The 16,846-nt window shown below is 35.7% G+C and overlaps 1 protein-coding gene and 2 long non-coding RNA genes across 10 annotated transcripts in view; all 3 read left to right on the top strand.

Moving 5' to 3' along the window:
• Positions 1-16,846, top strand: part of LOC112193324 — a 31,486-nt gene that overhangs the window by 13,704 nt on the left and 936 nt on the right. The window lies entirely within an intron of this gene.
• LOC112193322 lies at positions 2,655-5,404 on the top strand. The gene is made up of 3 exons (XR_002933848.2): positions 2,655-2,704; positions 4,755-4,853; positions 5,250-5,404. It is a non-coding gene; the product is annotated as an uncharacterized LOC112193322 (long non-coding RNA).
• LOC112193326 lies at positions 6,682-16,236 on the top strand. 7 transcript variants are annotated; one of them, XR_005808335.1, is made up of 14 exons: positions 6,682-6,976; positions 7,832-7,895; positions 7,984-8,071; positions 8,469-8,532; positions 10,650-10,715; positions 11,030-11,074; positions 11,901-12,018; positions 12,232-12,369; positions 13,913-14,010; positions 14,127-14,205; positions 14,561-14,616; positions 15,346-15,434; positions 15,663-15,722; positions 15,831-16,236. It is a non-coding gene; the product is annotated as an uncharacterized LOC112193326 (long non-coding RNA). The 7 variants fall into 7 exon arrangements; XR_002933868.2 differs by having other exon boundaries at positions 15,821-16,236; XR_002933867.2 differs by lacking the exon at positions 15,663-15,722 and adding an exon at positions 12,108-12,141 and having other exon boundaries at positions 15,899-16,236.

Raw genomic sequence — 16,846 nt, 5'->3', positions numbered from 1 at the left:
CTTTGTGCTCCAACACATTTCATTTTACCCATTACTCTCTCAGATAGCTCCAAGAACAACGGTTATGTGACAGCTTGCTAGTACTCTAGTAGTACTGTTTTAGGATAAGCATCGGTAGGATTTAGACATCTGTCATTGATCCATCGGTGGAATCTTTTGTTTCTTACCTTTAAATTCTGTAACTTCTGCTTTTGCGAGCCATGAATGAAATTAGTCTGCTTTGAATTTTCTTCTTTTCTTCTCTCTGCACTGTGTTCTTATTAGAAAGTATCCTGATTTCTATATAAAGGAACCCAAGTTGAATCACAGATCCCATAAGCAGAATTCCATCGAGAGCTACTTACTCGAAATGGCGAACAGCTCAAGCTCAGCCTCCCATGGTGGAAACCGTAACGGAGTTCCCAACTGGGAGACACCATCAAGAGTTGAGGTCAACCGTAAATCACAAGAGTTCCTACTTTGGTATAGGACCTCTCGTGAGGTCTACTCCACCCCCAGCGATAAATTTCATAAGATGGTCAAGGTCAGTGAGATGTCTCGAGAGCAAGTATTGGAGGCAATTGAAAAGTATCAGAAAAATATTAAGAACGACGGGCCAAACACAGTCGTTGATCAATCGGCCTCAAACACACGGATCGCCGGTGAGAAGGGGGCCAAACGTCGTATTCTAGAAGACGGTGACAAAGTTTGCCACCCAAGAGAAAAAACAAGGAAAAGATTGCGACGTGCTCTCGAGCTCCTTCACTCGTTCTGCAAAGAGAAGGTGTACCGCACACTACGCTCATTCTTTTACATGGATGTCGCGCTTTTCAAGGACCAGTCTAAGACGAATAAAGCTATCAATCAAGTCTGTATTGAACTCCGTTGCACCCGTTCTAGTCTAAACGTCTTTGCAACAGACCGAGGAACCGTCATAGGTGCCCTTTCTTTCAAATTGGAGGGAAGACTAGTCAATTGTAATATTGAAGCGGGTGATGATATTACGTGCAAACTGGGGCAGATTATCCCGCCATTCATGAATCTAGTGACTGAGATGGAGGTTGGAGGTGATGTCTGGTTTATCTTATTTGTGGAAAAATATTCAGTTTTTCTAGAATTGACATTAGAAAACTTCCACAATAAGTACCATTGTATCATCATTACCGGAACAGGCCAGGCCGATGTTGTATCCAGACAACTCACAAAAAAACTAATGGATGATTTCAAGCTACCAGCGTTCTGCCTTGTAGACTGTGATCCATCGGGCATTGAGATTTCAGCAGTTGTCAAGCACGGGTCAGTGAATATGGCGTATGACAGTAAAAATTTAGCCAGTCCCTTGATGTATTGGTTAGGTATTTGGCCAAGCGATTTGGTAAAACTTAATATACCTTCAGAGGAGTTACTCAAGAAAGATTTGAAGAAAATAGGCGAATTGATAATGGAAGAATTTGTGAATGACGATGTGACGCTGAAAAGTGAGCTGGATCGTATGGTGGAGCACCAAAGGAAGGCATCCCTTGAAAATTTGAGTGCTCTGGGGACTCATTGCCTATATAGAAATTATTTGCCGTATAAACTGTACAAGACGATGAACCAGATTATGCAAGGTAATACTGGAGCCTGAACTCATGAGTCGGGGCAGGATAACTGAGTCTATTCCAAGCTCATTTGTCAATGAAATTTAAGGAGTCGAGGAGCAATAGTTGATGAGGAGTACTCCATTGGTGAATGAAACTCCAAAAAGAAGGGTTGGCAGTCGTAATTGGGTTTATGACTTTATGTTCTCTTTATAATAATACTGATATCAAAATTTTGTTTCAATCATCCTCGTGTCGTTAATTTTTTTTTCTTTCTGTGTTTGTCATTAAGGTTCTCCAATGCTATACATATGTGTGTAAATATTATCGAAACTCTCGATGCAAACATTCCTCACTACTAGAAATATGGCCTATGGCCACAGCACAATTGGGTACGCCACACCTTCCGTGGCTTTTATAAGTTCAATAGGGACGGTTGCTAGTCTTCAGTAGCAAATATGATGATGTTGCCCACCAATTTTAGGGTATAGCAGCACAACAGCTACATCCTCCCTCCCAAAAGTTTTGTGCATCAGAGTCCTTCTTTTTCTTTCCTCCTCTTCTCCTCCCTCCACCGCCATCGTCACCCTCCGTCCAACGGCGAGTGTTAACTCACCCACCAAATTGATGCAGCGGAAGGAAGGTGAACAAAATCTCGACCACTAAGTCCTCGATTGTAGTTTATCGCAGTTGCACAGCCATATTGGTTGTCGTCAGATCTGTCAGTCAGTGATCGTTGCTCTCCGGGCACTTCCCCTAGCCAGAAGTCAACATTGGATTCTGTCTCCGAGTCATGCATGACCTGTTCATATGCGTAAGGTTTGTAACTTGTTAGATCTCGCCTCTGTTGATATACATGTTTGGTATTCGGATCTGGATATCTTTTGAATTTCTGATTTACGATTTGGATTTAGATAAGGATATGCTATTGTTTTTCTCTGTGGCTTTTATTCTACCACCGGATTACATTCTCCTCTTGCACAATTAGGGCCACGTCATCTGATATGATACGGCAACACCAATGTGATCAGGCATTTGGTGGCGGAGTTCAAGAAAGATGCAGATGCTATGGAGCATGCTGATGATCATGAGAGGCTATATGTTACAGGCAACAATATGTCAGGATTAGTCTACATTTCTCCTGCGTATGTTCATTAGTCTACCTCTCTTATCTAGCTTGATTTGTTATTTTTGATTTCATGGTGTGCATGTACTGTGTAATATGCAGCTAATTAAGTGAAAGATATTTTTCGAATTGTTGTTGTCGAAATGTGTTTGTGAGAATTACATTTTGAAACTACCTTCATGAAACTATAGTTAATTTCTTCATTGGTTTGCATATGCGACTAGATTAATATAAATATCAATGTGTCTATTGTTCATAATATTAGTTACCTTCTTCATTGTGGAGTTACTGACATTATGACCAAGCAAAATAACTAACTAGAAGATTTTGTGTACGTAATATGTATTTCGAATTTTCGATCCATATAGACTCCATATTAGCTAGCTGTTTTCTATATATTAGGACATATAGCAACTAATATAAAAGTATCAGTGTACCTTAGAAAGGAATATGCATATATTTGTAGAATAAGGCTTGGCTATCTAGCTATTCTTTGTATATGCGCTGACCTTAAGTAACCTTAGTAAAAGAGGAATATGAGAAAGAACTTTGGTCTGCTAACTCCTTCAGATCAGCTTAGGTATTGTGCAGGCTTGTTGCAAACGGGAGATCTTACACAACCATAATGAGCTACCTGCTTAGTATACAACCATCTATACCTTGCGCGTTGACTTTCTGTTTAGATTAAGATGCCTTCTTCCTGTGCCCTGCAGCTTGATCTCTCATCACTAGTTATTTTTGTTGTGAATTTGGCTCGTTGATATGCCTAAATTGATTAGGATTCAAGGCAAAACCAGATGGGTAAGTGAAGATTAGTGCGCACAGGAATTCTTCTAGTATCCTAATGGGTTTTGGAATAGGAAGAGTTATTCCTATAGATTTAGACCTGGAAAGTAAGTTCTATTCTAGTTAGGAATAGGAAAGCTAGCTCTCTTTCCTTGTTCTAATAGTTTTAGGAATCCTAATGTGATATGTTTGTAACCAGCACCTATAATCTATAAATAGGGCTGCAGGGAGCTCATATAATGTGTCCTCAGATCAGAGAAGAGATCAAAAAGAGATCTCAGAGAGTTCTCAGCTACATATAAACACGGGCAGGGAGAGCAAAGGGTGATAGAGAGATCTAGCAAAGGGGTTGGGGATTAGCATAGGGATTTCAATAAGTACTTGTAATCAAGTTGTTATTCTCCATAGTGCTAGTGATTCTCAAGAGAGATCACACAGAGGACGTATGCAAAGTTTTTGTCGAACCTCTATAAAATTCTGTGTTCGTGTGCTGTGGTTTTTTGCTGTGATATTTAGCATCATCATCCTATTATTATTTGCACAGTCATAAGCCTACAAAGAGAAACAAGGTTCTGGGTAAAAGGTGCATATTTACTACAATTTTGTATCTCAACTTTTTCCTGTTTGCTTTGCTTGCTTCAGTTTTATTACTCATGCATGCATGCACTTTAGCATACATAATTGGTAAACTTTGCATTTGTAGCTCTCTTTGGTTTTGATTTTGATTTTGATTTTTTTTTTAGGGCGCTGCTGAATTTGAATAATTTGGTTGGTGTATATCAGTATCAAAGTTTGTACCTTGCTTGCTCCTTGAAGATTTTCTGTCTTGCGTATCATCTGATCTGAACTTCTGTCTTCTTTTTATTTGACTTTAAGTAGGTCTGCATTGATTATGTTTTCATATTGATCACTGATCATTATGTCTCATGTAAATGGTTTATAAGAGAACTAAGCCCTGAGCCAACACACCTGTATGCATTCTTCCTCACAACTATCAAGAATAATATCACTAGATGATGTAGTACAAACGAACTTAGATAAACTTCAAGAACTTCAAACATTCATCCAGATTCCATTACTTTCAGTTCAATTCATGTCTGTTTATAGTTGTCATTCTGTTGGTTTTTTGAAATACTATTAATTCTTAATCTCAACAGAGTTCATAAGATCTTAAACTACATTCTTGCTTATATGTGAACCCTCGTGTTTCAATTCAGCTATAAATTTCTGCATTTGATCCGTTACTCCCCTTCCTTATTGATATCATTATTTTTGACATCCAGCAACAACCCCTCAAATGAGATGCCGAATGAGCTGTTTCCTGCTGCCATTGATGCGACTGACATGACGGAATCAACCGAGGACACCTCTAAAGAGTTAATGTAAGTAGTTGGTTGTAATTGCAAACATATAAAATTTTGGTTGAGTCTAATCATGTTTTGCTGAAATAATTGGTTAGCATCTCTTATTTTGAAATTTGTAAATACAAATATGGTCATGATACCAGATTTTGGAATCTGTATAACAATACTATATGTCGTTTTATAATGCATCTAATGTTTGTAATTGCTATCTTATAATGCATAAATGATATATCCGCAGCATCGCGCGGGCATCAATCTTAGTTTGTTTTTATTGTTGATTTGCCATTGTACATGTGTAGGTGACATATTAATTAAGTTACAGGCCCCTGTTTCTGAATTTCCAAGATCCATTACAAATTACTTTTCCCTTGTTTAGAGCCAACTCTAACAAGTTGTATTCACCCTTTCTTGCAGTTTATGCAACTATTTATTGGTGTCTTCAGGTAGGGGTTTTATTGGTTCTTCTCCAATTGTCAGTGAATTATAGAAATTCAGGAACTACGTTAACATGATTCATTTAAACTTATCGCAATGCCGGCTTGGGATCATGCTGTTGGTATTATGTGTACTTGAAGCATGCGGAAGGGTATGTTGGTCTATGGCTCTTTCTCTAGTATTGAGAAATGTATCCATTTTGGTGCATTGAGTAATGATACTTAATCTGAACTATAGATTTGATGCTAAGCTACTGTGTAAAAGTATTAAAACTGAAATGAGGGTGACTGATGAGAGATTGGAGCAGAAAACCCAAAAAATCGAGGCTTTTGATAATAAAACATAACCTACTTTTGAATTAATAGGAATATGAAGTTATCATATATTGGCTTTGTGTCAACATTATTACATTAGTTTTGCATAAGCATATTGGAATTTGCAATGGCTCTCAAAACATGTGAATTGGTGTACTTATACGACTGATGTAAAGAGATTGTATTGTTTAATCAGGCAACTGACTAGAAAGGAGTATAGCTCAAGGTGGAGTGTGATGACATTCTCATCTTTCTAAATTTTAAAGAAGCCACTATTTTCTGTATTATAGTTCATTTGTTTCTCTTTGTCTAGGGCTCTATCCCAAAAAAAAAAAAAAAGGATTATGCAGTGCTTGGCATCACACTTGGGTAAGGAGATTTACGAAGGTTGTCGTGGTTATGAGTCCAAAGGAAAACTATGGTACTGCTTGCTTATACTGCTAAAAAAACTGTCATCAAAATAAAGTCGGCATGCTGCAACACTGGAATTTGTGTATTTACAATTTTTCAATGTAGTTTCTTGCCGAACCAAAATTTGTACAACTACTGTGGGTTTTTGAGTAATGCTGCAGAGATCCCTGCTTGTGTATATATGTATAGTCTATTTTTGCATGGTTGTGGCACCATTTATCCCTTTTTGATCTACGGACCTTGTCTTTTCTTACCATTATTCAGTTACATTTTGCTCATCTTCATTGTTGTTACGGTTTATAATTTGGTTCTTGAACCATTCAATTTGAAAGACAAAAGGGTAGCTTTGAATGAATCAAAGCAGCAAATTTGCAAGGTACGTGCGAACGACAACTGAAATTGTTGACAGCATTACAGGGAACTTATAGAAATTCAGGGTACTACTGTATACTTTGAAGACTTCACTTGATTAAGTCATGTGGTCTCCTGTGCATATTTATTATACATACATCTAAAGCAGAAAGCCAGAAAGCCCTGTTCATAAGGCCTGTTCATTTGAGTGAACAGTAAACTGACGTCGTTGCCCTCCATTTTCCCCTTAAATTACATCCCTGTCATTCAGCTAATCAGCTGTCAAACTAAAGGAGGGTTGGTGTTCATCTCTCCTGTTCATTTAACAGTAAAATGGCTCCAAATGGAGTGACGCTTTTGCCCTCTCTTGAAATTTTTTGCAGCCCTGCCACTTCCAGAAGTGATTTCCAGACTTCTACATCTACAGATAGAGAGGAACGATCCAGAGAGAGATAGGAGGTCGAGTGTGATAGAGAGCAATCCAGAGAGATATCAAGAACGATCCACAGAGAGATAGAGAGATCGGGTGTGTGTTTTGTGCTTTCTACAGAGAGAGAGAGAGAGAGAGAGAGAGAGAGAGAGAGCTGATAGTCAGGAAAGGGGATTTTCACCTCATCATCCGAGCACGAAGTTAGTTCTTGACTTCTTTCTGCCGTTTCGAAATGCGTGTTGTTGTTGTTGTTATGTTCTTTTTTTTCTTAGCAGAGTATAGTAGAGTCGAATTCACCTTCGATGAAAATAAGAGGAGGTGAGGGATAGTTGTCAAAGAAAGAGTAGAAGTTTTGCTATCATAGATTTAGGCATTTAGGTGATTAGTGCATAGGTGGGTATTGCGTAAGTATGGAGGTTTAAGTGTATAGAAAAGATAGAGACCAAATGTGCAAGTAATTCAGAAAACAAATGATTGTTATAGATCTGGGTTTCGTTGGGGGAGTAAGGATTGGAGGTTTTGAAATGTGTGTTGTTGCTGTTATGTTCTTTTTTAGTTAGTTTTTCTGCTGGGGTTACACATATGTGTGTTTCAGTGATAATAATCGAATCAGCTTTCATCTGATAATTTGTTTTGATGGTTGTGCTTCAGCATCGTAATATATGTAAAATCTCCTCTTTTTATGATAGGCCAAAGACGTATAATCATGTAAAAATCTAATAGAAGGTCAGTAGAGCTGTGAAAAGAAGATCACGTTACAGATAGAAAAGTTAGCTGGATTGTTTTTTGATTAATTATTAGTGTATTTATTTCCATATGATTTACTATTGGTTTCACTGTTGACATCATTGTTCATTACTGGATTGTTCTGTTTTGAATTTAGTGTGGCTATGAATATGAGAAGGTGAAAAGAATGCTATTATAGTTGTAAGACTATCTTTTGTTGTTTTACATTGAAAAAACTGAGTGCTCTTTCAATGAATGTATCTGTTGTTTTGAATTTATAGAATTTTTTTTTTCTTTTTTTTAATAATCCTTTTGTTTTGGTTGTGTAGGTTCTATGCAAAGCAGTACTTGGATTGTTGTATGTAGACAATAGAAGCACTGAAATCTATCTATGTAAGTATAGTATACACTACATATCTTTTCCTACTACCCATACTACAAACAAACATGAGCTAACACTTTTGTTTCACTCATTCTACAGAAAATCAGCATTTTCAATTTTGATAGAGCTCCACAAACATCAAGCAGATATAGCCTTATACTATGATTGATGTCTTCAAACATTGTTGGTAAGGCTTTCTCTTTCCATTTGAAATTTCATATCATAAGCTTCAAAATGATTAATAAGACAAATGATTACTGCATTATGTTTGTGTACTGGCAGGTGTGTTTGTTTACACTGCCACCTTTTTTGCGTCCTCTAAACTCAAATACATACATTGATTTTACGTATAGAACCACCTCCCCTTCTTACTCTTTTCTATATAATTGAACCCTCTAATATTTCTTATCACTAAGGAGTCATTCTTTTCACATGTTTTTCAAACTTGGTTCATATCGTATTTCTATCTAACAAATGCAAAATCTTTTGCTATAGATTTCAGGTATTTGCTGAATAAATATTTGGTTCTTCAGCTTTTTCTTTCAATAAATTTTCCTAAACGATGTGTATTGATATTTTTGCAGTGTGCTTAGCTTTGCTGATTGAAGAAGATAAATGGGAAAATGAGCTCTCCTTCAGCTTCACAAGGTATTCTAACTGGCAAATCCGTTGCTTTCTTCTGTTTCAAGCTTTTAGTGATCTCTTAGAATTTATTCGGTGTGAATGCTTTAGTAATTGCATTATCATTGCTTATTTTGGTTTTACTGTTTTTGCTTCAAGTTTGTTCCTTTCTTTTATCACTTTGCTTATGAGTTGCCAAATGATAATTGACACTTTTTATATTACATTGTTCATGTCAAACCATATTTTCATGGTTCAGTTACTGTGTTAAAGCATGGCACACACTAAGTGCTGTACTACATAATATAAGTAAAAGATTCAGTTACCGCTCATCATCCTGGTCATTATCTTTATCATCTGAGATATCATTATCTTCAATAACCAATATGTCATTGATCTTAACAGCAAATACACCAAATTCCTCATCCTACAAATTAAAGAAAACAAATGACGCTGCAGAAAAGCGATCAAATATTGAAAGCTTCGTTCATATAGTAATCATTTGGGTTAGCTCTACAGAAACTACAATAGACTATGCAGTTCTTCATTTCTCTATTTAAGCTTGGCTTCAATAATTGTTTACCCTTTTTGGGTTACATTTCATTTGTATGGAGAGATGCTTACGGTACACAGCCAATTGTTTACCCTTTTTGGGTTACATTTCACGTGCTTATGGTTTAGGGCCTCAATTGTTTAGTCACACAGCCAAATATAGATGTCACTTTAGCAGCTCTGGTGTTTTCAGAAACAGCAGTAAAACTTTGTCTCTTAAATTCTTAGCAATAACAGGACACTCCTTTGGTACCTGGCCAATCCTCTTTATCACACATTCATTCCAATAAAAAAATCAATCATGTCCTTATGCATACAATCACTTACTTTTTAAAACAATTCACACACAATCATAACTCCTGCAGCAACACGCGGACAACCTTTCCTAGGAGTGAACACTATACAACTGTCAAAACTAACTATAACACAATACTACTGGAATCAGAAGCAAAAGCCAAAAAACACACACAAAAAAAATTGACACTCATTAGATCTACATTTATGATTAGTCACTGTTTTTTTTTTTTTTTTGCATTTTTCTTCTTTAGCCTATTTTGATGCTATAACTTTTCTCGCTAACATTGGTATGTCTATTGACAGTAAAAACTTGAAAATACCTGTACAGAAAGAACTGAATGTTTTAAATCCAATTTGAAGAAATACAATTTAAACTCTATTTAAAATACAATGTAGAGGAAGAACTGAATATTCTAAATCCAATTTGAAGAAATGCAAATTTGAGTCTCAGCAATGAAAAAATATAAATCAGTACACCCATTTGGGTCTGGCTAGAATACATGATATAATACATTTCACCAATCCATGATATTTATAATAGGCTCTTTTTCTAATAATTTTTAATAATTTTTGTGAATGTCTAACCTATATATCCATGGATTTACTATGAATCTAATGCATACAGTATAAATCTTCAATCAAAAAGGTAATTATCAAGTCAAAAGTGAAAAAAAAAAAACTCTGAATCTGCCAAGCCCAAGCTAAATTCACACTGCACATTATACACTCTGAATCAAAGAATGGCCTAAATGTCACATATATAAACTGATCACACGATGAAAACATTGAAATCAAATCACAATTCTATGAAGCTTTTGGTTTCTGAATGACTAGCACTATTACCTAAATTCAGGTGTTGGAAAGAGTTTAGGGTGATGGCTGCTTCACAACCAGCTTCATACCACTATTGAGTTTGTATTCTTAGAAACTTTGGACATTTTGTATTCAGAAACTCTTTAGCAGATAAATGTTGATTTATCACATTAAGTCAATTGGATGATGATCTATGCTTATAGAATATAGAAATATGGCATTATAAAGTGAAGTGTGTTTTTTTGTTTTAATGTAGTAGTGAAAATAATGATAAAATTGATAGCAACATAGAGTGATTGGTTGTTATGGTCATACATATAATGAGTGCCCTTTTTTTTTTTTTCAATATTCCTGTAATATTTTCATTCAATTGATGTAGTTGTGTTTCATTATTTTCATATAAGTAACATCTGCTCTTTTCATCATAAACCAAAGATCTATATTGTTGGTTATTGATTGTCTGTATTGTTCTTTGAAATTAGGTTGCAGAAAACAAAAGAAGTGTTGCTGGGTTTAGGATTTCAGTGATTGATTTGGAGCGGTTGAAGGTAAGGTTTTGATTTTCAATTGTTGACTCTGTGTTCTTGAAAATAATGATAAAATTGATAGCAATATAGAGCGATTGGTTGTTATGGATATGAGTAAGGATTGAAGGTTTGAAGGTCATGTTTTTGTTTTTGTTACTGCTGGTTACACATATAATCAGTGCCGTTTTTTTTTTGTTCAATATTGCTGTAATTTTTTCATTCAATTGATGTAGTTGTGCTTTATTATTTTCATATAACTCAGATTCTGAATAAAGCCAAGGGTCTATATTGTTGGTTATTGATTGTTTGTATTGTTTTTTGAAATTGGGTTGCAGAAAACAGAAGAAGTGTTGCTGGGTTTGGGATTTCAGTGATTGAAGGTAAGTTTTTGATTTTCGGTCTGTGCCAGAGTGATTGACGTCAAAGAAGTGTTTGAATAGCTTTATTCAGAATCTTAGATGGTCGAATCTGCTTTTTGGTTCTTCTTCTTCTTCTTTTCTGATACTTTAAGTAGTTGGATATTGGATTTGTTAAACAAGACTCAATTAGATTGTGCCGTTTTGTATTACAGATTTACAGTTGCTAAGAAGATGGGGGCGATAGTGAGTAGGACAGTAATTTAACTCTTTTTGTTTTAGTATGTTGCTGGGGTTTCTGTTTTTTAATCAAATAATAGTTGCATTACTTCATCTGATTGTGTAACTGGAAAAAACAGTTGTTTTCAATCTATATCCTTATTTATTCATTTATACTTTTAATAATGGCTCTGCTTTTAATAATGGTTTTGTTTTGGTTGTGGCTCACGGAAGCACAAATTTCCGCGTAATGTGCACATTATTTGGAGTCCAGGAGACATTCAAGAAGTTTCCAGGGAAGTTCAACCAAAGTTCAGTTGGGAGTCCTTGAGTACAATTTCGCATCCAACTAAACAACACTACCAATTGAACTTTGCCTGAACTTCCTTGCAGACCCCTTAGATTAGATCTTTACTCCTTGAGGACAAAACTTTTGTCTGCTTCATTTTCAGTTCCATTAGTATCATATTAACAGCCGCCGCAACGCGCGGGAAACTGTATCTAGTAATCTTCTAATTCTCAGTTAACTGTTCATTGGCTTATGAACAGTGCCGGCTCCAGCCGAGCCGAATTGTGAAATTACGGTTTTGCCCTCCATTCTTTGATTAATTGCGGTTTGCTGTTTGGCCAGGGTATAAAACGCGGTGAGGAGATAGAAGCGATCTTTCTTCCCGTTCTTCATTCTTGGCTGATCTCTGCGTTTCTGTTGTTGGTAGAGTGAAAGAGAGGGAGAGAATTGCAGAGAATAGGTGCTGTGTGTTGTGATTGTGTTTATTTTCCTTTTATGGTTTGTTTCGGTTGACGCGACCTTTTTTCTTTATCTTTGTTTTTCGCTCAGCCCTGCTTTCTTGGGACAGAGTTGCAGAGAATAGGTTATGCATGCTGTGATCGTGTTTGTTTTCTTTCCATTTAGGGTTTGTTTGTTCCTTGCATGTGACTGATTTGGGGTTTCGGTGACGCAGGAGTTCATGTTAGTAAACGAGAGGGAAGACAGAGATTGGAATTAGATCGAGGAAAGCAGGAGGTGTTGGGCTCATTGTCGCGATCTTCTGTCTCTCTCTTTTTCTCTTCGTTTTTGGCTGGGTTCTTCGCATGTACAGGTAGGTAGTTGTTGGGTTTTTTTGTTCTTTTTTTTTTCCACCATTTGTTCCATTCAATTGTATTACAAGGTTTCGATTTGCAGATTCTCAAAATAGGTTTTCGTACATTGACAACTACTCTGCTGAAAAGTTGGATTGTTTTTTTTTTTTTTTTTGCTGATTGTTTGCATTTGCTAGGGATGTAAATGGACAGGAATGGGAGGTGGCAGTATTGCTATATTTGGTTTATGTATGCTATATTTGGTTTAGTCATCTCTCATTTTTGGAAATCAAATAGAGCTAAAGCTCTGTTACACTTATGGATGGACCAGAATAGTGGCATTAGAAAGTAAACCAAAATCTACTGCCCCATAAGCAAGGAATAACCATATTTGGCTTAACTATTTCCTTAGAAACTAGGTGAAACCAAAATCTAATGACCCAGTGTTGTTACAATTTATTTTAATATGGTTATTCCTAAGGAAGCTGAAATTATATAGATCTAAGAAAACTTTTCACTGAAAATCAAGTAAAACAGGAATCAAAGTTATCTTTTATGAGAGTCGTGAGCACGAAAGAGTGAGAATATAGATTAAAGAAGCTAAAAAAACCATTTAAACTTCAACAGATTTAGTTATAATTGTTTGCTTCTCCATACCCTGCTAATATAAAAGTATGAATTAAAATTATAGTCTTTAGAATGCCATTCAGTACCATTTGCTCTCCTTGCTGTTTCTTCTATTTCTGTTTTATGACTGGAATGTGCATATTGACATGTGCGTAACCGAAGCTTACAACTTGAATTCATTTACTGAGTTCTTTTTTTCAAAACTTTTTAGATATATGCAGATGAATTCTTTTTATTGTAGATGAATAGTATAATTTTTGCGGGGGAAGAGTCATAAAGCAAAACATATCTTGGTCGAGTACTATGCAACATTTAATATTATAGTTTTACAAAAAAAACTCAGGGACTGTACTGCAAGAAAAAATACAGTATATAGTATTCATCATACATGAAACTGCTTAATGTATGAGAACTCCTGCATAAAAAATTCTAACTGCAATTGGCGTATCACACAAATAGCTTTGCATTGATTAGATGGCTTTTTACAAACTGTACTAATGGTTTAACTGAAACCTGCATGTATTTCTCTAACTTTTGTTTTAGATGAATTCCAATTATGGTAATGTACTGTTTATATAATCATCAGTGTTGTTGTATGCTTATTCTAACTCCAACTGTTTTTTTTCTCTCTCTCTTCTTTTTCCCTATTCTGGGTGAAAACTACATCTTTTTTCTCTTTTGTTTTTTGGATAATAATTTGAGTAGTGTAGTTCAAAATGCACTCAAAGTTTCATGCTTGCAATCAGTAGTGGGAGACAACTAGAGTAGTTTAGCTTTTGCTAAGATTCGTATCTGATTGTAAGTGGTATTTGAAAAGGCTTAAGGAGTAGAGTGTGATTACATAGACATTGTCTAAAGTAGCAAGTTTAAGTTTCAGATTTCTCTTGATCAATATGTGGGTTTTGACTTAACCATACGTTTTGCTTATTGTTACAGGAAAAATGCCATGCACATATCGTCGAAAGAGAGTTGACTGAGCTGGTGAGATGTTGCAGCTGGGTGTTATCAATAAATTGATTGAGTTGGGTCTTGAGGTAAGCAAATTAGAGTTCCTTTTTCATTCTTGCAATAGTTTGCTGTATTTTATACTCTTATTGAATGTTAAGTCAGCAGAAATTTTTTAATCAACAATATCTATTTGTGGCTGCAGATTGTGCAATGAGGCTATCAATTATAGTATTTTCCCAGTGGAGTTTAGTATCATTCTGTTTGGTATAGCCAAGTTGCAGGTACATATTTCTCTGTAATGAAATTTGCCTAAACATAACTTTAATCCACAATTCTCTGGATTAATATAGAGCTTAAATTTGTACGATTGTGTAGGCAGAGAATCATAAATGCCTAACTATAAACTGCAGCAAAGTTATTGTTAAGCAAGCATTCTAATTTCCTGATTAAATTATAGCCATGAGAGGAAGCAAAACCGAACTATTAGTCAACTGCATATTTATGTACATCAATGCTTTTGGCAATACAATTTGGTTATATCAAATTTGCAGGTTACTTTCATTATACATAATATGTATCTGGATTTTCTTGATGAAGGAGGTCATGTAAATATTTTGTGAATTTTGTTTCGTGTAGCTCCAGCAAATAGAGTGAAGGCTTGAAGAATAAGAGAAGCAGCACAAGGTCTGATGGTAATATTTTGGTTTTCTTCTTTGCCCATGATTTTCACAAATAGAATCCTATATCTTTGCAAAGCAAAAAACATAATGTATATAAATTTCCTATCTTTACATGGATATGGCATAGTGATTCTGTTGCATAGAATAAGGTAGAGAAATAAGAGAAATTGACAAAAAGTCTATCAACACCATGGTAGAATGGCTTTATTACTCAAATTTTGGATTTGGGGTTTGTTTGGGTATTAGGTTGACTGCTGAGATAGTCAGGGAAGTGAATGGAAAATTAAGGTATTAAAATTTCAGTTTGTATAGTACTTTGAAGTGAAAACGCAAGCTTAGTTCGAGGTGAATGCCTTACTGGAAAAAAAGTATACTATATAGTTCTGCAATTATATGAGTACGGTTTTGTGGCACCAGCTTTACCTTTTTGCATTCCAGGCCTATTTAGAAATGTGACTCCTTATGTTGGAGATACTATAGGAATTTTTACTTCATAGACTTCTTGGTATCATAAGGACCATAGTTTTTAGTTAACTATTTTATTGGATATTAAAACATACATGTAGTTCCTTGATCACATCACTGCCGTTGGCTATCAAGCTTATTTAGAAATGTCTTTTGGTATACATTTGTTATTTGGGAGTGGCTATGGGAATTTAACTCATAGATTTCCTGGTATCATAAGCACCTTTAGGTTGACTAATAGTATATTTGCAATGTTGGTCTTTTCCAATAATTCAGGTCAGGTTGAAGAGATACTTGGAGATGAGGGGTGCTGATGGAGGGCCGGCCTTGGAGAAGCTAGCTTATGTGCTTTGCTTTTATTTTGGGTAATAAGCTAAGCTAACTAATTCATTTCTTATCAATTGCACTTGCTTTCAACAGTTTTTTCTAATACAAATACAAACATGAAACAAATATTCATATCATTTTGAATCAAAACATTTGAACTTGAGTGGTTAATGATTAACTATTAATAACTCTAGCAACATAGGTACTGATTGTGTCTTTCTTTGAAATTTGAGATTGGTTTATTGTATGATGAGGTTTCCCTGCAGAATGTATTAGACATGACAGCTCCCTAAACTCCTAAAGAAAGACAGATGCTGAGAGAGAAGGTGATAAACACATGTTAAAAAAAAGTGTCATCCTGCAAATACTTGGAATAGATTGACTTAATAACTTTTCACATCTAAGTTTGAATATTTTTTTAAAGCACGTTCCAGAAACAGGACTAAAGACACCATTTTGTGATGCATGTTGCTGAAGATGTAATGAAGTCTGCATTTTGCAGAGGTAAATTTATCTTATTGCTGAGATAGTATTCATGTGTGAGTGCGATTCGAGCTCAAGCATCCTCTGGTCTTCTATGGGAGGGCCTGGAATGAAGAGCCTTTAAGGAATCAAGTTCTTAATGAAGTGGTCGAGGTTGTGAGCACCATTTTGAAGAGCCTCCACTGATATGTGGTGACGAACATCAACACCTCTTTTCAGCAGACAGATCAAATGTAGCTAGGTTAGCCTATTAAGTAGAACAATATATTTTGAGAAGCTCTGTCAACAGCAGTTGTATTGTATATTTGCACATTATCAGAACATTCACATTAATGGTAATGTTAGTTGCAAACATAAGTTTCTAGCCATCCAAACTTGCAGATTTTGTTTGAACACCCGCAGCAAGGCGCGGGCACCTATTCTAGTATAAAACTATTTTCAACGAGCCTATTCTTCGTGTTCCAATACTGGACCATTCCGACAATTTCATCCAACAATTGTTCTTCCAAATGTGTCCACAAACACGCTAATGTGGTAGTGTCTTACATATGACCTCACTGTCTTTCAATGCCATACACTTGTTGCCTCACTGTAGGTCGCACCTTGACCTCTCTGTCTTTCACTCTTTGTGATTTATCTATCTACTGTTGTGCAGACTCGAATGGATGAGAAGCTTACCCAAATTGGTTTGCTCAAGTAACGTCTACAATCACAGTAGATAACACTTAGCTTGCTCAACTGATGATTCATTTAACAACAGATTTAAAAATAAATAAAATAATGAATAGCTTGCCAGGATTTTATCATCATAGAACAATCAATCAACTATAATATACTCGATAGAACCTCAGGCCCTCAGGGTACCAACCTAGTAGGTTAAACCTAGCTACAACCAAATGAAAGATAACATTCATTGCACATTTTGCCAACTAAGAACAGTCTTTGACTCTCCTTTTGCCAACACAAT

Source organism: Rosa chinensis, chromosome 3 (assembly GCF_002994745.2).
Source record: "Rosa chinensis cultivar Old Blush chromosome 3, RchiOBHm-V2, whole genome shotgun sequence".
NCBI classification, from domain to species: Eukaryota; Viridiplantae; Streptophyta; class Magnoliopsida; order Rosales; family Rosaceae; genus Rosa; species Rosa chinensis.
The sequence above is the reverse complement of the archived record's forward strand: the minus strand, read 5'-3'. Positions and strand labels throughout refer to the sequence as shown.